The 25,977-nt window shown below is 36.6% G+C and overlaps 1 pseudogene; it reads left to right on the forward strand.

The window, feature by feature from the left end:
• The first annotated feature begins 797 nt into the window (after positions 1-797).
• On the forward strand, positions 798-1,744 carry LOC116866832 (annotated as a pseudogene).
• Positions 1,745-25,977: the final 24,233 nt, after the last annotated feature.

A 25,977-nucleotide genomic window follows, 5' to 3' on the forward strand; every position in this document is an offset into this window, starting at 1 on the left:
TAGAGGGGAAATGGGGGTGGTTTGGAAAAAGCTTCAGGAAGCCGGGTGGAGTCAGAATTTAGAGTGAATGTTTGTCAGGTCGCTAGGAGTGAGGGATACATGCAATGAAGAGGGACCACTTGATATCAAAGAGCATAATGAGTTCAGGAAAATGAAATTGCTGAGGCAGATTTGGAACATAAAGTGCCCTTGGTGGAAGGAGAAATGAGGCCAGAGATGAGGTGACCATAGGCTCTCACAGTGCTAGAATCCTGGTGTCTTCTGCTTTAGTCTCATTTCTTCTCCCACTCTGTTCTTCTAGTCCCTTCTTTTTGTACCTAGCAATGTTCTGAAAGCCTTTTTTTAAAATTTTAGCTTTAGAATTTGATTAACTTTTTGTTCATAATATTACATACCAAAACTGTCATTCTTCAAATTTATTTTTAATGTTAGAATGAATGGGCAATGTGTGATAGATAATCTGAGTCTGATGGTCAATGCCATTATAATACATACAGCTACTTAAATGGTTAATCTATAAATTTTGAAACTGGTTCTCAAATATAAAAATGCAGAGAAAATTGCTTCCACTTTTACATTGATTTTCACACCATCCAACTTTTCTGTTTTCTTGACTATTACTATAAAGGCTTTGGTAGATGACTTTCTTTATAGTCACTGATTGTCAGTCATTAGGTAAGGTTTAATTTCACTGTTGTAGGGGAAGACGCTAAAGATCTGCGGCTGTTCAGCCACAGGCCACCTCCAGGGCTGAGGGATGTGGCATAGGGGACTGTAGCCCCCAGCGGAACCTGCCCATGGTCACTGAAGAAGAGCAAGCATGCCCCCTGTCCCAGGAAGAAGGGGTGGATGGGTGGGTACTGGTACTTCCCCTGCAAGCCCACCATGCCATGGGAAGTTGGAGGAGTTTGTGTAGAAGCTCTGGGAGGGACGCCGAGGGTCACCCCATATGACGCATATTCCCTGACTGGCTGAAGGACAATGACTACTTGCTACATGACCCTAGACCACCAAGGCCCTCCTTCCGGGCTTGCTTCAAGAGCATTTCCCACATCCATACACAAACTGGCATTATCTGGATCCATCTGCTTGGTTTTGTGCTTTCTCTTTTTGGGAATCTTGACCATGCTCAGACCAAGTGTGTACTTCAAGGCCCTTCTACAGGAGAAGGCGATTTTGGGAATGTTCTTTGTGGGTGCTGTGCTCTGCTTCAGCTTCTCCTAGCTCTCTCACACCATCTGTTGTCATTCAGAAAAAGCCTCTCTGACTTTTTTTCCAAACTGTATTATTCAGGGATTGCTCTGCTGATGATGGGGAGCTTTGTCTCCTGGCTCTATGACTCCTTCTCCTGCTCCCCACAGCCGTGTCTCATCCACCTCTCTGTCGTCTGTGTCCTGGACGTTTCTGCCATCACTGTAGCACAGTGGGACTGGTTAGCTGCTCCTAGACACCAGCAGACAAGGGCAGGAGTGTTCCTGGGACTTGGCTTGAGCAGTGTTGAGCCCACCATGCACTTAACTATCGCTGAGGGCTTTGTCAAGGCCACCACAGTGGGCCAGACGGGCTGGTTCTTCCTCATGGCTGTGATGTATGTACATCACCAGAGCTGGCCTTTATGCTGCTTGAATTCCTGACCATATTCTTTCCTGGAAAATTAGACCTAGGATTCCAGTCTCATCAGATTTTCCCTGTCCTGTTGGTAGCCACAGCCTTTGTCCACTTCTACGGAGTCTCCAACTTTTAAGAATTCCATTAGGGCCAAGAGGGTGGCTGTAGAGATGCCTCCCTTCTCTGAGCCTTCCCACCTGAGGGGTAGGGGAAGAACTTCCCAAGGGCTTTTAAAAATAACTTCCTTGTTGACCTGAGAGGGAAAAGAATTTTCACTGTGGTAGATGTCCCCTGGTATTTGGGTCATGTTGTGAGAGATCGTTAAAGTAGCATCTGTTGTTTCTCACTTATGACTGATCATTATATCACCTTAGATTAGAAAATCTGTTTAGGTTCTTTAAAATGATGGTTTTATTTTTATAAATTTTATTGAAATATAAAATGTATGTGGGAAAATACATGTTTTAAGTTTATATATCAATGATTTTTCAGGAAAAGAACACATCTGTGTAACCAGCTTTCAGGTCAAGAAGCAGACTCTAATCAGCAGCCCTGAAACTTCCCTCGTACCTTTGCCCCTGCCCCCACCATGGGTAAGTCACTGTTCTATCTTCTAATACTGAAGATGAGTTCTGTCAATATTTGAACTTTATATAAAGGGAATAGTTGCAGTATATACTTGTTTTGGCTCTGACTTCTGTTGCTCAATATTCTGTGTGTAAAATTGATCTATATTGTGGAGTATGCTTGTAGTTGTTCATTCTCATTGCTGTATAGATTTCTATTGTATAAAACCACAATTTATTCATGTATCTAAGGCAGATGGACAATTGGGCTGTTTTCGTTTATTTGTTTGTTTTTTTTAAAGATTTTATTTATTTATTTGACAGAGAGGCACACAGCGAGAGAGGGAATGCTAGCAGGAGGTGTAGGAAAGGGAGAAGCAGGTTTCCCGCCGAGCAGGAAGCCCAATATGGGGCTCGATTCCAGGACCCCAGGATCATGACCTGAGCTGAAGGCAGAAGCTTAATCCACTGAGACACCCAGGCACCCCTCATTTGTTTTGTTTTTGTTTTTTGTTTGTTTTTTGGTCAGTTTAAAGTGGTATCAAACTATTGGTAGTTTGATTTTAACAGTAGTCCCTCTTCAAAGCTGTGTGTTATCTTTTACATGAAAGTGTAAATCAGAATGTCCTAAGTCTTAACAAATGAGAGAAATTGTGTGTTACAATACCTGGCAGTATTGATGATGGCAAAAATAGCAAGGATTAGAAAGCTCCTTTTTTAAAAGATTTTATTTATTTATTTAACAGACAGAGATGACAAGTTGGCAGAGAACCAGGCGGGGCGGGGGGGGGGGCGGCAGTGGGGAAGCAGGCTCCCTGCTGAGCAAGGAGCCCAATGTGGGGCTTAACCTCAGGACCCTGAGATAATGACCTGAACCACCCAGGTGCCCCTAGGATTAGATATCTTGTATAATTCTCCTTTCCCTCACGCCAAATCTATATTCCAATTTAAGCATCGCTAACCCTAACTATATGAAGATGGAGAGAAAACTAAATCATGGGGATTACTACCATTCTGTAAATTAGGGAAAGCCTAACCCATGTAGTGAAATTTGATCATTTAAATCAGGAATCTCTGTTAGAACAGTGTCAGTGTCATTTGGAACAGGGATTCCAAATCCCTGCTAAAAAGAGTTTAAACCCAGTCACCTTTTCACAGTGAAAGGGAGGAATTTAGCTGGGAGATAGAGTGCAGATATAGGACAGGCTTAGGGAAGACTGTGAAAGAAGCAATAATGTGGGAATCAAGAAGCATCGAAATTTCAGAACATATTGGATGAAAGATAGGCCTGTCTGTTTGGTTTACTGGTCTATCCTTATTGTCTAGAACAGGCATGGAGTAGGCAATAAATACTTTTGAATGTGGAATGATTGTCAGCAGAGCCTTCTGCAGAAAATCAGTTGGTAAGTGCTGGCACCCCAGATGCTTTGCATAGGGGCAAAACCAAACATTAGAATTGTAGTAATAGAGAAAGTGAAGCAAGAAATGCATTTCTCTCTCAGTGCAGAGAGCCGGATCTGTAGAATGAAGCTCAGTATTCCCCTAATCGGGCTGATTAAGTATCATTACTAATCCAGAGTGAAGAGAAACAACCTTCACTTGTATCTTTTTTCTAGTTCACTGCTATTCACTTACTGCTATGGAAAGAACCAGAGTCAGGGCATCCAGCAATATCATAGCTGCGTCTAGAATCGCAAAGCAGCACCTTCTCTCATTTTTGCCTGTACTTGAGGTGGCCAGGCTTTCAAAGTTGATGATGGTCCAGGAAATCTCCATGTTCATAAATAAATGACATATAGCATTTGAAATATGTAATCTGGTGTTTACTAATAAAGCATGTAGAAGGAATTTTTTTTTTTTTTTGCCTGGCATTTCAGACATTCTTAGGTATACTAGAACAATTACAATGGGAAATGATAGTTTTAGAAATAGGTATCTATCGATTGACACGGAGTGAAATGCAAAATAATGAAGAGGTTGATTAGTTGTGTCTCTGGGGCAAGTGGTGGAATTAGGGAGAGTGGTTCTTGCATCTGTCTATGAGTGAGGCAGATCAAAGGGGGAGCCAAGCTTCAAAAGAAGCACATAATAACTCCAGAGAATTAAAAGAGAGAACTGAAAATAGCATTTCTTGGGTATGTGATTCTGAAAATGTATTCTTCATAACACATGCAGGCACAGGAGATAAAATATCAAAATAATCTTCTGTAGGAACCCTGTACTTGTTTTTCATCCCTTGAGAAAGTGCTACTTCATTTGAATTGGCAGGATTTTAATGAAATAGCAGAATGTAACCACTCAGATTTAAACCTGGCTGGGACAGTGGAGGAAATGTGCTGGATCTCACTGTACATAAAACACTTTGTATAGAGAAGGTCAAGAATGAATATTCCCTTTGGGATTAGTTTTGGGGAACTTATTATCCCTTTGAAAATACTCCTTAATGACTAATATTGTTTTCTGATTGGCAAAGTATAACTCAGAGGCCACATAAATGATTGATGTAACAGTTTTCCCATGCATATGGAAATGTAATACAGTTTTAAAGGAAGTGAGCATGTTGGAGACCTAGAAGTAGCATTTGCTAAAATTTCAGTAACACAAATGAGCCAGGTCAATTCAATCGTTAGAAATGATTTACTCAATCAATTTTTACTGAATAGGATTATCCTACTTTCAAGAATTTATTTTCTGGTGGCTTTCAGTAACTCTTTCTTCCCATCTTCCCTGGCTTCTGATGAGATGCTGTCAGAGTGGTCCATCAGTGGGAATGAGTCAGTTATGTAATGCAAGGTCATATTCCTGTTCATACTTTTCCAGGTTAGAGATTCATGTGCAAACTGAAAGGCGAATTTTTTTTCCTTCTGTCCTCTGATATTGGAATGGGGTAGGTGGATTTTTAAAGGACAATGAGCTTTGGAAATGAGGGTACAATTTGTAAATTTTTCAAGTGCCTTTTTTTTAATCCATTATCTCATCTATTGTTTTTGTCTTCCTTTTGGCATTATGTCTTATTTTTGTTTTAATTAAGGTAAAATTGACATAACATTGTATTAATGACAGGTATACAACATAATGGTTTCATATTTGTATATATCACAAAATGATCACCACAGTTAAGTCAAGTTGATATCAAGTCTAGTTGATATCTGTTATACATAGTAATGAATTTTTTTCCTTATGGTGAGAAATTTCAATATCCACTGTCCTAGTTATTTGCAAATATGCAACACAGTATTATTATTATTTTTTAAAGATTTTATTTATTTATTTGACAGAGACAGATATCACAAGTAGACAGAAAGGCAGGCAGAGAGAGGGAGAAGCAGGCTCCCTGCCAAGCAGAGAGCCTGATGTGGGTCTTCATCCCAGGACCCTGAGATCATGACCTGAGCTGAAGGCAGAGGCTTAACCCACTGAGCCACCCAGGTGCCCCACAACACAGTATTATTAACTACAGTTACTATGCTGTATATTATATCTCTATAGCTTATTTATTTTATAATAGAAATTTGTACCTTTTGACCTTCACCCATTTTGCCCACCCCAATCCCCATCTCAGGCAACCACCAATCTGTTTTCTATATCCATGAGATCATTTTTTGTTTGTTTTTTAGATTCTGCATATAATTGAGGTCATATGGCATTTACGTTTTTCTGTACGACTTATTTATTTAGACCAATGTCCTCAAGGTCCATCTATGTTGTCATAAATGGCAAGATTTGATATTTTTTATGGCTGGGTAATATTTCGTTACACACATACCCATCACATTCTTTATCTGTTCATCTGTTGATGGACATTGAGGTTTTTTACATATCTTGGCTATTGTTAGTAATAATACTGCAATGAATATGGGGTGCACATATTTTTTGAACTAGTCTTTTCATTTTCTTCAGATAACCAGTAGTGGAATTGCTAGATCATATGGTAGTTCTATCTTTAATTTTTTTGAGGAACCTCTATATTGTTTTCCATAGTGGCTGTACCAATTGCATTCCCACACACAGTGCATGAGGGTTGCATTTTCTCCAACACTAATTTTTTGTCATTTTGATGATAGCCATTCCAATAGGTGTGAGATGATATCTCATTGTAGTTTTGATTTGCATTTCCTTGATGATTAGTTATGTTGATTGAGCACCTTTTTGTGTATCTGTTGGCCATTTGTATGTCTTCTTTGGAAAATGTCTATTTAAATACTCTGCCCATTTTTAATCAGATTGTTTGTTTTTGCTATTGAACTGTATGAGTTCTTGATATATTTTGTGCATGAATCCCTTATCAGATATATGATTTGCAAATCTTTTCTCCCATTCAATATGTTGCCTTTTCATTTTGTTGGTGGTTTTCATTGCTATGCAGAAGTTTTTAGTTTGATACAGTTTCATGTGTTTATTTTTGCTTTTGTTTTCTGTACTTTGGTGTCAAATCCAAAAAAATCTTTGCCCAGATTTGTGTTAAGGAGCTTATTGCCATGTAGATTTTGTGGTTTCAGATCTTGCATTCACATCCTTAAGTCTCTTCTTATTTTTACTGCTTCTCTAAGAGGTGGGCTGGGAAAGGGAAAGGATTGTGTTATTTGCATGAGTTTTATTACTTGAATACATTCTGTGTTAGAGGATGAGATGAGGCTTGTGAGAAGGCAGTTTGTTTGCTATTTAAATGCTTTTATATTTTATAAATAATTCTTTTAGATATTTATAGCCTGTGGTTATTAAAAATATCTTTGTTCTCATGACATTCAATGACAAAATCACTGATTTATCCACTGTCCCATCAGAATTGGGGAAAGACTTGGATGGGCTGTTGTAATGATTTGACTTTAAGACTCTGTTTACTACTACTACTACTACTGCCACTACTACTATTACTAGTGCTACTACTACTATTATTTTTATTGTTATTACTATTGCTCAGTATACGTTTTTAAAAAATTAATTTAAAAAAGTAACAGCAGTTTTAGGTTTAGGTTTACAGAAAAACTGAACAAAAAGTACAAAGGGTTCCCATATATTATCCCTCCTCTTGCTCTCCCCCAGCTGTATAATAGTAACATGTTGCATTCGTGTGGTACATTCATTACAATTGAACTGATAATAATATAACATTATTAACTGATGTTCAGAGTTTACACTAGGGTTTACTCAGTGTTGCACAGTTCAGTGAGGTTTTTCTTTGTTTTGATGGAGAGAGAGAGAGAGAGAGAGAGCGAGCGAGCTGGGGGCAGGGGCAGAGAAAGAGGGAGAGAGAGAATCTTAAGCAGCCTCCAGGCCCAATGTGGAGCCATCACAAGGTTCGATCTCATGACTTGAGATTATGACCTGAGCTGAAATCAGGAGTTGGACACTAAATAACTGAGTCACCCAGGTGCCTATCAGTGGGTTTTGATAAATGTATAATATCATGTATCCATCATTATTGTGTCATACAGGATAATTTTACTGCTCTAAAAATCTTTTGTGCTAATGTGGACATCGCTGCTATAGGCATTGGGGTACAGGTGCCCCTTTGGATTGCTACATTTGTGTCTTTGGGGCAAAACTATGGAAAGAGTCCAGATTTCCATAGACAGATGAATGGATAAAGAAGATGTGGTACACACACACACACACACACACAGAGAGAGAGAGAGAGAGAGAGGAATATTATGTGGCCATCAAAAAGGGAAATCTTGCCATTTGCAATGACATGGTTGGAACTAGAGGGTATTATGTTAAGTGAAATAAGTCAATCAGAAAAAGACAATTATTATATGATCTCACTGATACGTGGAATTTGAGAAACAAGGTAGAGGATTATAGGGGAAGAGAGGAAAAAATGAAATAAGAAGAAACCAGAGAGTGAGACAAACCACTGTGCTGTGTTGAACACTGTGTATTGTGTAAGACTGATGAATCATAGATCTGTACTCAAGAAACAAATAATATGTTATATATTAATAATAAAAATCTTAATAAAAAAATTTAAAAAAGAATTATTTTGCTTTAACTAATTTATCTCTCCAAATTCCATACTCCTTCCACTGAGCCTCTGGCAGCCAATGACTATTTAACTATCTATATAGTTTTGCCTTTTCTAGAATGTCCAACTGTTAGAATTATATACCATGTAGCCTTTTCAGACTGGATTCTTTCCCTTAGGAATTTACATTTAGGTTTCCTCAATATTATTTTGTGGCTTAAGAGCTCATTTCTTTTTACTGTGGAAAATATTCTGTTGTAAGGATGTACCAGTTTATCCATTGTCCTATTGAAGGACATCTTGATTGTTTCCAGTTTTTGGTTATTCTAGTCTTTTGATGCCAACTGCCACACTCTTCCCCTGTGGTAGGCTAAAAAAATGTCCCTCACAAGATATCCAGGTTCTAATCTCTGGATCCTGTGATTGTTACCTTATGGCAAAAAAAGACTTTGCCCATGGGAATAAATTAAGGTTCTTGAGATGGCAGTTTAGTCTGGGTTATCCTAAATGCAGTCACATGTTTCCTTATGAGAAGGAGGCAAGGGAGGATTTAATAAGGGAAGGTGATGTGGCAGTGGAGGCAGAGATTGAAGCGTAGTGATTAGAAGCCCAGGAGTCTGATACATGGAGGGGCAGGGATCGATTCTCTACAGAGGGAGTGCGACTCTGTCTAGATCTTGCTTTCAGCCTATTGAAGCTGATGGTGGACTTTGGCCTCCAGGACTGAGAGACTGAGAGAGAATGGGCTTATGCTACCCACCCCGTTTGTGGTGGTTGGTTATAGCAGCTGTGGGGAATGAATACTCTGCTCATGCCACACTGGAATCCGTCTGGCGAACGTTATTTAAGGGACTCCACTGAAGCAGTTGGACAGTCCTCACTCTCCAGCCCCTACCCCAAACATGAATTATGAGCAGAGGCAAAAAGTTCTAAGGGTACCTGGAATGGATTTGTCCTAACAGGTGACTGTCAGTTCTTTCCTGCTGCTGTGACTCTCTTAAGCTGCCTAGCTTCCGATTTTTTTTTTCTGAGCCTGTTTCTTCAATTTTTGCCTTGATCCTATGAGTATATCCATATCCTTATGTAAACAGATTCACTTATTATTATAGTCAGAGTTTTTTTTTTAATTCTATATAGTTACTTAGAAATGCTGCTCTTAAGTTTGCTGTTTCCATGAGTTACCATCTACTGTTATTCTTGAGTCAACTTTCAAAATTCAAAATGTGGTTAGTTGTTGCTACTGAGTTGCTTTCATGAGACAGATGAAAACTCGTAGGGCATTCTTAATCACATGAATGTGTGAGGACCTCTAGAATGAAAGGGGGAGGGTAAAAAACCTTTTTGGTTGTGATATGAGATATCAGTAGGATTTTTCTCTAATAATAATAATAGTACGAGATTTACAAAAACAGAGAGCTGGGAATGGGAAATGATGAAATGTAGAATAAACACTACCAAATTATAGAAGTCATTTTCATCAGTTTTAGTTTAGACTGTAAGAGTTTATCTGTAGCGAAACAATAATAGCACACAGAACTCAGCTTATATTCCTTTTTTCTGAAGTTAATTTGAACAAATATTAACCTATGCCAGTTTCTGAAACACTGAACTGAGAGAGACTTTGGACATGACCCCGGCACAGAGAATGACGCAGGGCGGAGTATCGATTGAATGAATGACTGAATGATGAGCAAACATGAATCAAGTGGGCAGGTGAAGCACAAAGGTGAAGGTTCACTTCTTGAGAATGAGGTCGTTCATAAGATGCCACCTGATGTAATCTCCTGTAAGAAATTTGCGAGCCATCATCATTCATTTTATTGATCTGAAAGTGGCAGAAAAAAATTGAGGGAAAATAAGTAGAAAATTATTTCCAGCCTTATCTTATAAAAGCAAAACGGTGAGATGAAATCTTTCCTCTTGGTAGCACCACGAAGCAATGGTGACCTGCTTATGTCATCTACAAAGGAAATGTTTGTTTATGTAACCCCTTAGCTATGCCTTCAGTGTTCAGGAGGGTGAAAAAATTTAGTCCATTATCAAAAACTCTCACAATTGAATAACCAGGCACGTCATGGAGAAGCAGGAAGGGGTATGAGACAGTTCTTTGTTTCTTTCTGTTCCTTTTTTTTTTTTTTTTTTAATATTTTATTGATGGAGAGAGCACGCGTGAGAGAACACAAGCAGAGGAAGTGGAAGAGGGAGAAGCAATGTGGGAATGCTGGGCGATCCCAGGATACTGGGATCATGACCTGAGCCTGAGCCAAAGGCAGACACTTAATGACTGAGCCGTTTTGTTTCTTTCCTAGCTATCCCCACCATGGTGGGGCTGCTTTCTCCTCCCCACCACCACCAGCAGCCCTGTGGGTTTTCATCCACCTGCCCCACCTTGCCCTGTATGCACACACATTCATAAAGTTCTGCTTCTTCATCCTCTCAAGCTTTGGTTGGAGACGTCAGTAGTTCAGTTCGTCTTGGTTTTTCTCCGGCGCATCTGGGATGAGGGTGCTTCAGGTGTGACAAGTAGAAGGGGAGAACAAAGAAAGAGACAGCTTCCTGGTTCAACTTCAGGGTGACATACAAGGGAAATAAGCTGTTCTCCTGCTAACACAAACTGTCTCTTAGCACACGACCCTAATGCTTTATTATGTTGGCAGAGCCTTTGTCTGCCTTTTTTGCTTTACCAAAGTCTGCTAAGATTGCTCAATTTTTAGCATAATGCTTGTGCTGTCATGTTAAAAGTTCTCTATTGCTTTCTTCTGCCTCATATCTGTTTATCACTCTAGCAAGCCAGGCTTTTGCAGAAGGGAGAGTAGACAGCTGCGGCTGTGCTATGGTTTGGGCATGGCGAAAGACCAATTTACTTGCAATATTTCTTGGTTCCTTTACTTCCTGTTATTTTTCTATAAGTCTTTTATTAAAGAAGACATGCATTAAGGCTATCACAAACTGATTTACATGATTATTTCCCTGACAGACAAGAGAGCCTTCTGGGTTTGAGACACAGAGGGGCTTATTTGAATAGGGGAGACTGAGAATATGGAGGGAAAATTAAAGAGCCCCTGTGGAAGGGCCCAGAAAAATCACGTCCAGGCAGGATGCCACAGTTATTTCTGTGACAACCAGGGGACCACCTGAGGTCATAGGCAGAAGGCAAGGAGGGCCAGCCCTGCTTATAATTAGAGGGACTGACAAGTTTCAGGGGGCTGACAATTCTTTGCAGATGATGTTCTTCTCTACTAAAAGTGACATTCTTTTTAACTTTCTATTTGAAAATGATTTCAAACTTACAAATGAATAGAGTTTTAAGAAGGCATGTATTTTGGTAAAACTAGTGAAGTTCTCAGGGAAGAGGAGGTTGTAGAGACATTATAGATATAGCCAATTTTCCTGTTTCTTATGCCCTAAGTAGATGGGTGCTGAGGAGTAAGGCCCAGGGGTTATGGGGAACTGAGCTGCTTTCTTTTGTGCTGCTCTTGGCTTCCTATAATGCTCCCCCTTTCTTTCTCTTACTTGCCTTCCTCCATCTTCTCCTGCCTCTCCCCACCTTTACTCCTTTTCTTTTTCCTATCCCTCTCTTCTATTTCCTGATCCTACTGAAAATTTGCTCAGCTATATGAGCCTCAGTTTTTTTAGACTATAAAATGAGAACAAAAATGTCCCCTCTACAGTGTTTAAGGAGGGTTAATATATGTGAAGTGGAAAATGTGTAGTGTTCCTGGTTGAATGCCTAGAACAGAACATAGGTTCAATAATAATTTCCCTTTCCTTTCTGATTCTCAGTGTTTTTGTTCATAAAATGCTGATTAATAGTAACTATCTCTTTGTGCTGCAGTTATACTCCTAACAGAAACATCAGATACAGCACAAGAAATAAAACAAAAACCTCTCACTATTCCAAAGCTACAGAAATGAATAATTCTGGGTTGTATAAGACTTCTGGAGACATCCTACAGAGATACAAAGAAAATGCTCTATCTTAACCTAGGAGGAAGTAAACATGAACCTGGAAATATACATAGAAACTGTTTCAAGATGACTTGAAACTGTCCTAGCGATGATAAAGACAGTGATATCAAGATCAAAGTGATTTTTAAAGTCAGTACAATTCCAGTCCTAAACCCAGTAGGAATTCTAAAATATAATGTGGAGTAGCAAAGGTCCAAGAAGAGCAAGACACTTCTAAAGAACCAAGGCAGAGCTACTTGCTCTACCAGGTATGGTGTTTTATGTACAAGTATGGCCGTTAAAATGGTGTAGTGTAGACACAGGGTAGACAAATAAACTAGTGAACAGGTACGGGGAGAAGATGGCAGGGGAGTAGAAAGGCCAGAAGCAGACTTAATCATCTATAGAAATTCAATATATTCAGAACACTGAAGAAATTACCCATAGCACTTGGAAAATTGGTTATATCTACAAAAAGTTTTTTTTTTTTTTTAAAGTTAGGGTCTTTTTTTTTTTTTTTTAAAGATATTTTTATTTATTTGGGAAAGAGAGAGAGGGAATGAGAGAGAGAGAGAGCATGAGAGGAGAGAGGTCAGAAGGAGAAGCAGACTCCCTGCTAAGCAGGGAGCCTGATGTGGGACTTGATCCCAGGACTCCAGGAGCATGACCTGAGCCAAAGGCAGTCACTTAACCAGCTGAGCCACCCAGGTGCCCATCTACAAAAAGTTTTGATTGATTTTCTACATCTTGCAATACATAATAACAGCTTTCAAGTAGAAGAAAACTAAAATATAAAAGGCAAGATGGTACAACTTTTAGAAGGACATATAAGGAGAATATCTTTAGGACTTCAGGGTAGGAGGAATTTCTTAACAAACATACACAAATACAGTCTAAAAAGGAAATAATTGATAAATTTAGTTATGTTAAAACTAGGAGTATCTGTTTATCAAAATATACCATTAACAGGAGCACCTGGGTGGCTCAGTCAATTAAGCATCTGACTCTTGATTTCTGCTCGGGTCATGATCTCAGTGGGTTCCACGCTCAGTATGGAGCCCGCCTGAGATTCTTTGTCTCCCTCTCCCTCTGTCCCACCCTCTGCTCGTGCATCCTCTCTCTCTAAATAAGTTCATAGATAAATACCATAAACAAAAAAGAATAAAAAGCAATTCCTACAGTCAGAAAAGATATGTACAACACATAAAACCACCAAAAGATATTTAGAATATATATTTGCAAAAAAAAAAAAAAAACAACCTTGCAAGAGACATGTACAGACATTTCACAGAGCAAAAAACACAATCATATGAAAAAATGTTTAGTTTTGCTAATAACAAAGGATACAAAATAAAATGAAATTGCATGCTGCCATTTTATCCTTACCAAATTGGCTAAAGAGTCCAACCATCTCAAGTGGGGATGACTATTGAGGCTACAGTAACAGTCACATTCTGCTAATAGCATTGTAAACTAATATTTTGGAAGAAACTGGCATTATCTAATGAAATGGAACAAATGTATGCTCTATGACCCAGGTTTTTCATTTCTAGATGTATACTCTATACGAGCATGTTCACCAGGAGGCATAAACGATAGTGTCTGTAGTAGCATTGTATATAATTGTGAATATGGCCATATCCATAGCTACATGGATAAATCTCAAAGCTGATATTAACTAAAGTAGGCAAAACATTGATACAGATTTTTTTTCTGGAAAAAATGTCTACTCAAGTCCTCTGCCCATTTTTTAAGTTAGTTTTTGTTTTGATATTAAGTTGTGTAAATTCTTTATATATGCAATTCCTTTTCTCATTTTGTTGCTTGTTTCTTTTGCTATGTAAAAGTTTTTTTAGTTTGGTGTAATTCCATTTGTTTATTTTAGCTTTTGTTGGCTGTGTGTGCTGGGACTAGTCCAAAAAACAATCGCCAAAGCTAATGTTTCTTTTCTTCTAGTAGTTTTATGGTTTTATATTCATCCATTTTGAATTTGTTCTTGTGTATCTGTAAGATCATGGTCCAGTTTCATTTTTTTGCATGTAATTGTCCAGTTTTCCCAATACTGTTTATTGAGGAAATTGTCTTTTCCCTTTACCATAGATTAACTGACCAAATGTACATGGGTGTATTTCTGGGGAGAGAAGGGAGCCTTATACACCATAGGTGGGAATGTAAATTGAAGCAACCACTATGGAAAACAGTATGGAGATTCCTAAAAAAATTAAAAACAGAACTATCATATACTGTAGCAATTCCACATCTGGATATTTATACAAAGAAAATAAAACAGTATTTGAAGAGATATATGCACCCCTTGTTTATTGCAGCAGTATTTTTAATGGCCAGGATATAGAAATATGGAAGCAACCAAAGGGCCCATCCACAGATGAATGGATAAAGAAGATGTGTGTACACACACACACACACACACAGGAATATTACTCAGCCAGAAAAAAGAACAAATTCTTGCAATTTGTGACAACATGTATGAACTTAGAGGGTATGCTAGGTGAAATAAGTCATTCAGAGAAGGAAAAATGCTATATGATTTCACTTGTATGTGGAATCTAAAACAGAAAACAAGACAGGAAAAGTCATAGGTGCTGGAAACAAACTGCTGGTTACCAGAGTGGGGAGGAATTGGGGGTAGTGAAATAGGTGAAGGCAATTAAAAGGTACAAACTTCCAGTTACAAAGTGAGTAAGTCATTTAGGGAATATAGCACTAATATGGTAATAACTCTGTGGTGACAGATGGTAACTGCACTTATGGTGGGGATCATTTCATAATGTATAAAGTATGGAATCATTATGGTGTACACCTAAAACTAAGAGGATATTGACTGTCAATTAAACTTCAATAAAAATTATACAGTATTTTATTTATCAATAGATATACATGTAGTATATATAGTAAAGCAAGGATATGATTAATATATAACTGTTCTTTCCGGCCGGGAAGGATTGGGAGATAATTGGGAAGGGAGTATGGGAAGTTTCTGGGATACTTGTAATGTCTTCTTTTTTATTTTAGGTAGTGTGTCCATAAGTGTTGTTTGATTATAATTCTTTACTCTGTGTCTAAATCTTATATGCTTTATATATACATATACATATACATATACATATACAAACACATGTATATGGATATATATTTCACATACACAAAGCCTGAAACAGTGCTTGGTACAGAAAAGTTACTTAATAAACATTAGTTTTCCTTTTCTCTCTCTCTACCTTCTGTCACATGACTATGACATGATTAAACCTTTGAGCTTAAGTGGGTTATGGTGAAATAACAAGGCTAGACCGCTGTCAGTTATTCTCTAGACTGTTCAAAGGAGACAACATCTCAATGCCATTAGTTAGGCAAATCCGACAGATGGAGCCAGCCTGGCTGAGTCTGGGATGGCTGATGAAGGGGCTTGGCAAACCGTTGGTGATAATAGCTATAGCAGGTTGCCTTGTACCAAATTCTGGCTAAGCCAGAAACAGGAGTAGATTTCTCTGTGAAATGACTGCCATGCATGTGTGTACAGATTATTTTATTTCAGTGTGTTTTAGATGCAAAACAATTGGGAAATTCAAACTTTGTATTCAGATCCATGTTCCATATTTTACAGCACTATTGATGTTATTATTTAATGATACCTGGATGGGCCAGTCTACCTTTTTGACTTCCTAAAACCTTCTCTTTGCCTCAGAGATGATTTTTAAAAAAATTTTTTTAAAGATTTTATTTATTTATTTGATAGACAGAGATCACAAGTAGGCAGAGAGGCAGGCAGAGAGAGAGAGGAGGAAGTGGGCTCCCTGCTGAGCAGAAAGCCCGATATGGGCTTGATCCCAAGACCCTGAGATATGACCTGAGCCGAAGGCAGAGGCTTAACCCTCTGAGCCACCCAGGCGCCCCTCAGAGATGATTTTTGTATTTGCTATCACTTTTTTAAAATTTAGCAAGCAAATCACTGTAATGCATCCTTTTTGAAAACAAGTGTCATCATTAAACAAATTTTGCTCTGTAATTTTTTTTTAAATTGGGATACTTTGAATAATCATATTTGCTTTTTGCCTTTGTATGCTAAATGTTACTGTCTTAAGTAGCTCTGCCTTTGTAGGTCATTATAGATTGTTGCTTTGTCTTGAGTAGGCGACCAATTTTACATGTCAAAATAGTACTTGATGGTTTTTTTCAATGTTTAAATATAGTGCATATTATACTATATAATAGTCTATTATTATTCTATTTATCTCAAAAGTGAGCAGACCTAGCCCAGAGGATTGAATTATGGGCTTGGCTCCTGTGACACTGACCATAAATTATAGCAGCAGAAAAAAATCTACACGTTTATTTTTTGATTTGAGTTGTTATGGCTGCCCTGCTTTTAAAGTAGCAAAGATCTCTTCTGCTTCCACTTTGCTCCTCCCACTATCTATAGGATATAGGTCCAAGTTGGTTCATCACCATATCTCCATTTCCAACAGAGGGAAGGGGAAAAAGAAAAAGGACAAAAGAGCATACTCTTTTCTCTTAAGATCATGGAAGTTGTACTCCTTTCTACTCATATAGCATTGATGAAAACTTAGTCACATGTTTACATCTATTTCCATGACAGTTAGAGGAGGACAAATGGCTACTGAGGATAAATTGATTTCTCTGTCAAGAGCAAGTCCCAGGACTAAAATTAATGGCAGTTTAACCTCCTGTGTCATTTTATCTCCTTTAATATTTTCCCATCTTAAAGGAAGTTCCAGTAATGTTTTATGCTTTTATTGCAAAAGTCCCAAATCCCAGGCAACTCAAAATTATAGTCTTTGCTCCTGTTCCCTGAACCTTCCAGCTCAAGATAGGGATTAGATCAACCAGGAATATCAATTTATTTTTTAGTGATTTCTTTGACATTTATAAGATGTTTCTTTTTTCTCTCTTTCTTTTTTTGGGGGGGTAGGTAATGTCATCTTACTTAGAATAACAATGGCTAGGATACTAAAAAAATTAGGTTATCCTTTGCAAGCATTTTAAACAGAAGATTTAATAATTAAATTCTTTCTTTGAAAAATGTCTTGACTTGACATTTTCTTTATTGTAATACTCAAAATTGAAGACTTTTCAGAAGTGATCTTCAGAATTAAAATAGTGTTACATGTGTATGGAGTGAAATGTTTTTCACCCTTTTATAAAATTAATCTTCTTCTTTTAATGTCATTTGACATTAGAAGTATCTAGAATCTGACTCCAATTTGACATTAAAAGTATCTAGAATCTGACTCCAACGGCTGTGTCGTTCTACATGAATATCATATTTTGACGTTTGTCATGTAGAACGACACAGCCGTTGGAGTCAGATTCTAGATACTGTTCATCCTAGTTTCTATTCCATGCCCTCCCCTGTAAAAATGTTCCTTCAAATTTTCCTGATTCAGAATTTTCATTTTAGTCAGATCAGCCAATAGTTAATTAAAATGTACTTTTCAGTACAAAGCACCATGAGAATTCTTGCTAGGTAAAGAAAAAAAAGTGTGGGTCAACCCTCAACTTTGTTTGCATAATTATTTTTGTTTCTATAATGTTTAATAGTTTACAAAATATTTTTACCTAACTTATTTCAGTGGGTTCTTATTAAAAGAGATTTAGGACGTAGATAAGTGATTAGCAGAGTGCCTTGGAAATTAATTGTATTTAAAACAAAAACTAGGGGCACCTGGGTGGCTCAGTTGGTTAAGCCTCTGCCTTCGGCTCGGGTCATGATCTCAGGGTCGTGGGATCGAGTCCCATATCGGGCTTCCTGCCCAGTGGGGAGCCTGCTTTCCCCCTCTCTCTGTCTGCCTCTCTTCCTAATTGTGATCCCTCCTGCTGTCAAATAAATAAATATATTAAAACAAAACAAAACAAAAACAAAAACTAATAATTTTCACATTTTAAAGGTGAAGAAATTGAAATTCAGAGAGGTTCAGTGACTTGTTCTAAAGCGCATAGATAAGGGTTAGGTCAAGTCTTACTGCCACATTCTTCTGATTCCAGCCTGGTGTTCTTAAAACTCATCTTGCTGCAGTTTAAAAGATGTGGAGATTAAGGTATAGATAATATCCAAATAGTTTTTCGAGTCAGCACGTTTTCAGGGTTGGTCTGTTAAACAAGTAACTCAAGCTCAAGTATCATGTTAGGATTTAGTCAGAGCTCTGACTCTTCTTTTCATTTTTTATTTTAATTCTAGTACAGTCAACATATAGTGTTATATTAGATGGGCACTTGGGCTGCTTCCATAATTTAGCTACTGTAAATAATTCTGCAATAAATGTAGAGGTGCATATATCTTTTTGAATTAGTGTTTTTGTATCCTTTGTGTAAATGCTCACTAGTGGAATTACTGGATCATATGGTAATTAAAAAAAAAATTTTTTTTTTGAGGAAGCTCCATACTCTTTTCCACAGTGGTTGCACCAGTTTGCATTCCTACCAACAGTGCAAAGCGGGTTCCCCTTTTCTTCACATTCTCCCAACACTTCTGGTTCCTTGTGTTTTTGATTTTAGTTATTCTGATAGGTGTGAGGTGATATCTTATTGTAGTTTTGATTTGTGTTTCCATGATGGTTATTGATGCTGAGCATCTTTTTATTATCTTTGGTCATCTATATCCTTCTTTGGAAAAATGTCTATTCATATCTTCTGCCCATTTTTAATTGGGTTATTATATTTGGTGTTGAGTTATGTAAGTTCTTTGTATATTTTGGATATTAACACTTTACCAGATATATCATTTGCAAATATCATCTCTTGTTCAGTAGGTTTTATTTTAGTTTTATTGAATGTCCTCTTTGCTATGTAGAGCTTTTAATTTTGATGTAGTCCCAATAATTTATTTTTGCTTTTGTCTCATTGCCTCAGAAAATTTATCTAGAAAATTTGTTTCTATGGTTGATTCAGAGAAATTACTGCCTGTACTCTCTTACAGGATTTAAAAAAAAATTATTTTTTTATTAACATATGATGTATTATTAGCCCCAGGGGTACAGGTCTGTGAATCGCCAGGTTTACACACTTCATAGCACATACCTTCCCCAATGTCCATAACCCTACCACCCTCTGCCTATGCCCCTACCCCCGGCACCCCTCAGTTTGTTTTGTGAGATTAAGAGTCTCTTATGTTTTGTCTCCCTCCTGATCTCATCTTGTTTCATTTATTCTTTTCCTACCCCCAAACACCCCATGTTGCCTCTCAATTTCCTCATATCAGGGAGATCATATGATAATTGTCTTTCTCTGACTGACTTATTTCACTAAGCATAATACCCTCTAGTTCCATCCATATCATTGCAAATGGCAAGATTTCATTTCTTTTGATGGCTGTATAGTATTCCATTGTGTATATATCTATATCTATATCTATATATATATATATATATATATCTATATCTATATCTTATTTACCCATTCATCTGTTGATGGACATTTAGGTTCTTGTCTAGGATTTTTATGATTTCATGTCTCACATTTAGATCCTTAGTCCATTTTGAGTTTTTTGTTTGAGTGCGTTGTAAAGTAAGAATGTGGTTTGAGTTGTAGTTTGAGTTGTGGTTGAGTTGTAGTTTGAGAGTGGTTGAGTTGAGTTTGAGTTATAATGTAAGGATGTGGTCCATTTTCATTATTTTGAATGTTGTCCAGTTTTTCCACCATTTGCTGAAGTTACTTCCCACCCCACCCCCACCCCACATTGCATATTCTTTCCTCCTTTGTTGAAGATTAATTGACCATGTAAGCAGGTTTATTTCCGGGTTCCATTTTGTTCTATAGAACTATATGTCTACTTTGTGCCAGTCCCATATTATTTTTATTGTTACAGGTTTGTAGTGTATCTTCAGATCAGTGTTTGTGATACCTCCAGTTCTGTTCTTTTTCAAGATTTCTTTGGTTCTTCGTGGTCTTTTGAAGTTCCATACAAATTTTAGGATAATTGTTCTAGTTCTATGAAAAATGTTGTTGGCATATTCTATAGAGATTAAATCTGTAGATTGCTTTGGGTAGTATGAACATTTTAATAATATCTAGTCTCCCAATATATGAGCACAGAATATTTTTCCATTTGTTTGTGTCATCTTAAACTTTATTCATCTATGTTTTATAGTTTTTGAAGTACAGGTCTTTCACCTCCTTGGTTATGTTTATTCCTAGCTATCCTATTATTTTTTGTGTAATTAGAAATGATAGTGTTTTCTTAATTTCTCTTTCTGCTACCTCATTATTAGTGTATGGAAATGCAACAGATATCTGTATATTGATTTTTGTATCTTGCAATCTTACTGAACACATTTATCAGTTCTAGCAATTTTTTGGTGGAGTATTTAGGGTTTTCTATATATAGTATCATTTTATCTAGAAATAGGTATAGTTTTACTTCTTTCTTACCAATTTGGATGCCTTTTATTTCTTTTTCTCTTCTGATTGCTGTGGCGAGGATTTCCAGTACTATGTTGAATGAAAGCTGTGAGAATGGACATCCTTACCTTATTATTATCTTAAGGGAAAGTCTCTCAGTTTTTCACCATTGAGTATGATGTTAGCTGTGAGTTTTTCATATGTGGCCTTTATTATGTTGAGGTACATTCCCCCTAAACCTTCCCCTAAACCTCTACTTTGTTGGAGGTTTTCTTTTTTTTTTTTTTTTATCATGAATGGATGTTATACTTTGTCAAATGCATTTTCTGCATATGTTGAAGTGATCATATGGTTTTTTTGTTTCTCTTCTTGACATGATGTATCATGTTGATTGCTTTGTGAATATTGAACCACCCTTGCAACTCACGAGTAAATTCCACTTGATTGTGGTGAATGATTTCTGTTAATGTACTGTTAGATTGGTTTGCTAATATTTTGTTGTATATTTTTGCTTCTATGTTCATCAGAGATATTGGCATGTAGTTCCCCCTGCCCCTGTGTCTTTATTTGGTTTCATTATCAGGATAATGCTGGCCTTAAGAATGAAAAGAATGAATTTAGAAGGTTTCCTTCCTCTTTTACTTTTTTTTTTTTTTTTTGGAATAGTTTGAGAAGACTAGGTATTAACTTTTCTTTACATGTGTGGTAGAATTCCCCTGTGAAGCCATCTGGTCTGCCACTTTGGTTTATTGGGAGTTTTTTGATTAGAGTCAATTTCATTGCTGGTAATGAAATTTTCTATTCAAATTTTCTATTTCTTCCTGCTCCAGTGTTGGGAGGTTATATTTTTCTAGGAATTTATCTATTTCTTCTAGGTTGTCCATTTTATTGGCATATAATTTCTCATAGTAAATGCTAGTCAGAATGAGGAGTAACAAACTCTCCTTCACTGCTGATGGGAATGCAAAATTTTATAGCCACTTTGGAAGACAGTTTGGCAGTTCCTTACAAAGCTAAACTTACTCTTACCATATGATCCAGGAATTGTACTCCTTGGTATTTACTCAAAGGAGTTGAAAACTTATGTTCTCACGTACACATGTTGTTTATATCAGTTCTATGCATAATTGCCAAAACTTAGGAGCAAAAAACATGTCCTTCAGTAGATGAATGAATAAACTATGGTACAGACAATGGGATATTATGCATTGCTAAAAAGAAATGAGCTATCAAACCATGAAAAAAATTAAGAAATCTTAAATGCATAATACTAACTGAAAGAAGCCAATCTGAAATTTTACATATTGTATGATTCCAACTATGTGATGTTCTGGAAAAAGCAAAACTCTGGAGAGAGTAAAATGATCAGTGTTGCCAGGGATTAGGTGGGAGGAAGGGTTGGATAGGCAGAGTGCAGGGGATTTTTAGTGCAGTGAAACTATTCTGTATGATACTATAAAGGTAAATACATGTCAGTATACATTTGTCAAACTCATAAATATACAATATCGAGAGTGAGCTCTAATGTACAGTATGGACTTTGGGTGATTATTAATTCGGGGTCACTGATTTTTAACAACTATCCCACTGTGGTGCAGGATCTTGATAATTGGGGAAGCTATGCTCGTGGGGTTGAGAGAATATTTGGGAAATCTATCTATTTTCTGTTCAGTTTTGCTGAGAATTTAAAAAAGCTCTAAGTAATAATATCTGTTTAAAAAGAAAAGTGGAGTCATACTATTTCTTTTTTGTGATTTGCATGCAGCATATCTTTTTTTTTCTTTTTAATATTCCAGGATTGAAGATGTCTCTTTTTAAAAAATTTTTATTTATTTATTTATTTATTATTTTTTATAAACATATATTTTTATCCCCAGGGGTACAGGTCTGTGAATCGCCAGGTTTACACACTTCACAGCACTCACCATAGCACATACCCTCCCCAATGTCCATAACCCAACCCCCTTTCTCCCAACCCCCCTCCCCCCAGCAACCCTCAGTTTGTTTTGTGAGATTAAAAGTCACTTATGGTTTGTCTCCCTCCCAATCCCATCTTGTTTTATTTATTCTTCTCCTACCCCCTTAACCCCACATGTTGCATCTCCACTTCCTCATATCAGGGAGATCATATGATAGTTGTCTTTCTCTGATTGACTTATTTCACTAAGCATGATACCCTCTAGTTCCATCCACGTCATCGCAAATGGCAAGATTTCATTTCTTTTGATGGCTGCATAGTATTCCATTGTGTATATATACCACATCTTCTTTATCCATTCATCTGTTGATGGACATCTAGGTTCTTTCCACAGTTTGGCTATTGTAGACATTGCTGCTGTAAACATTCGGGTGCATGTGCCCCTTCGGATCACTACGTTTGTATCTTTAGGGTAAATACCCAGTAGTGCAATTGCTGGGTCATAGGGTAGTTCTATTTTCAACATCTTGAGGAACCTATATGCTGTTTTCCAGATTGGTTGCACCAGCTTGCATTCCCACCAACAGTGTAGGAGGGTTCCCCTTTCTCCGCATCCTCGCCAGCATTTGTCATTTCCTGACTTGTTAATTTTAGCCATTCTGACTGGTGTGAGGTGATATCTCATTGTGGTTTTGATTTGTATTTCCCTGATGCCGAGTGATATGGAGCACTTTTTCGTGTGTCTGTTGGCCATCTTGCATGCAGCATATCTTGAAGATTTACCTGTGCTGTTGCTTTTACCTTTAGTTTATTCATATTCACTGCTACATAATATTCAATTCTGTGATATACAATTATTTATTCCACTGGTAGATATTTTGGTTTTGTATACAATATATGTGTTTCCTTATTCACATCTACAGGAGTTTTGCTAGAAAATAGGAAATTACCTAAGAATTATAATTAAGGTCATTAGACTAGGTACCCATTCAGCCTTAAAGAGAATGCTGGATTGTTTTCCAAATTCTTATATCAATTCTATACTCACCATCTATATGTGATAATTACTGTTGCTCCACATCAGAGCTAATACTTAATATTTTGCTAATCAGGTAAGTGTAATTTGCACTTTGGCTTACTAATGAAGCTGAGTGTTTTCATGTTTATAGGCCATTTGTGTTTCCTTTTATGGGAAATGCTTATCCATTTCTTTCTTCTGTTTTTATTGTTTCTTGATCATACTCCTCTGTAGATAACACATGCTTTGAAAGTTGTCTTTTTGTGGCTTATTTTAAAAACTTTTAATGTTGTCTTTTAATAAAACACATTCTTGATTTTAATATAGTCACATTTAACAATTATTTACTTTTGGTAGACTTTTTCTTTAAGCTGCTTTATTGAATGATGATTGACATAGAAAAAACTGGGTTTTTAATGAATACAAATTGATGCATTTGAAGGTAAGTATATATCTGTGCAATCATCAGCAGTATCAATGCCATAAATTTGTCCATCACCTCCACAAATTTCCTACCACCTCCCCTTTTTTTTCCTTTTGTGGTAAGAGTACTTCACATAAGATCTACCCTCTTAGAAAATTTTAAATTATACAATGGAATATTGTTAATCAAAGGCCTAGTGTTGCATAGTAGGTCCCTAGAATCTACTTTGCATAACTGAAACTCTGTATCTTTTGAAGACCTCTTCATTTCTCCCTCCTACTAGTCTCTTGAAACCACCATTCTGTTCTTTTATGATTTGACTGTTTTAGATTTAACATATAAGTGAGATCATGCATGTCTATCCATGTTGTTGCAAATGGCAGGATTTCCTCCTTTTTTTAGAGGCTGAATAATAATCCCTTGTGTGTGTGTGTGTGTGTGTGTGTGTGTATGTTTGTGTAGATAGATAGATATGGATAAATAGATATATTTATATACAGACACTACATTTTCTTTATCCCTTTGATGATGAACATTTAGCTTGTTTTAACATCTTGGCTATTGTGAATAATGCTGCAATGAACATGGGAGTACAGATAATTCTTTGGATCCAGATTTCAATTCCTTCGAATATATATTCAGAAATAGAATTGTGGAACAAATGATAGTTCTATTTTTAATTTTTTGAGGAAACTCCATGTTATTTTGTACAATGGATATACCAGTTTACATTCCCACCATCAGTGTACAAGAGTTTTCTTTTCTCTGCATCCTCCCCAGCTGCCCTTGGTTTTTTTATTATAACCATCCAAATAGGTGTGAAGTGACATTTCATTGTTGTTTCAATGTGCATTTCCCTAGTTAGTGATGTTGAACATTTTTTCAGCTACCTATTGGTCATTTTTATGTTTTCTTTGGAGAAATATTTATTTAGGGCCTTTGCTTGTGTTTTAATTGGATTGTTTTGGTTTTTTGTTGTTGTTGTTGTTTTTGTTTTTTGCTATTGAGTGGTAGGGATTCCTTACATAATTTGGATACTAAAGCTCTTATTGGATATATGGTGTGCAAATATTTTCTCTCATTATGTAGGTTGCTTTTTCATTTTGTTAATTACTTCTTTTGTTGTGTAGAGTTTTTAGTTTCATGTAATCCCATTTGTCTATTTTTACCTTTATTTTTTTGTGTCATACCTACAAAGTTATTGCCCAGTGTAATATCTAGAAGATTTTTCCCTATGTTTTCTTCTAAGAAGTTTATTGTTCCAGTTTTTATGTTTAAATCTTTAACCTATTTTAGGTTGATTTTTGTAAATGTTGTGACATAAGGCCCAACTCCATTCTTTTGCATATGAATATCCAGTTTCACAGCACCATTTTTTGAAAAGACTATTTTTCCTCATTGTGTATTCTTGGCACCCTTGTCAAATATCCATTGACCATATGTGCATATATTTATTTCTGGATTATCTGTTTTGTTCCATTGATCTAAATATCTATTTTTATGCTGATGCCATACTATTTTGATTATTGCGGCTTTGTAATATATCTGAAATCAGTAAGTGTGATACTTCTAGCTTTGTTTTTCTTGCTCAAAATTGCTCTGGCTACTCAGGGTTCTTTGTGGTTCCAAGTGAATTTTAGGTTAGTTTTTTCTATTTCTTTAAAAAATGCCATTAGACTTTTGATAGAGATTGTATTAAATCTATAGATCCCTATGGGAAGCATGAATATTTTAACATTATTAAGTCTTCTAATCTATGATCATGGTATATCTTTCCATTTTTGGTAAACAAGTTTTTTACCTCTTTGGTTAAGTTTATTTAAGGTTTTTTTTTTTTTATTGTTGTTTTGTTTTTTTGGGTGCTATTGTAGATGGGATTAAAAAAAAAGATGTAAAAAAAAATTGAAGAAAACCTGAATAAAATGCAATAAAAAAGATGCCAAAAACCCAAAGTAACCTTGGGGAAAAAAAAAAAAAGCAAAGCTGGAGGTATCCTAGTTCCAGACTTCAATTTATATTACAAAGCTGTAGTAATCAAAACAGCATGGTACTGGCACAAAAATAGACACATAGATCAGTAGTACAGATTAGAAAACCCAGAAATGAACATAATACTGGACAGATACACGCAAAAGAATGAAACTAGGCTTTTGCTCT

This window comes from Lontra canadensis, unplaced genomic scaffold (assembly GCF_010015895.1).
Source record: "Lontra canadensis isolate GAN:19392208 unplaced genomic scaffold, GSC_riverotter_1.0 scaffold1, whole genome shotgun sequence".
NCBI classification, from domain to species: Eukaryota; Metazoa; Chordata; class Mammalia; order Carnivora; family Mustelidae; genus Lontra; species Lontra canadensis.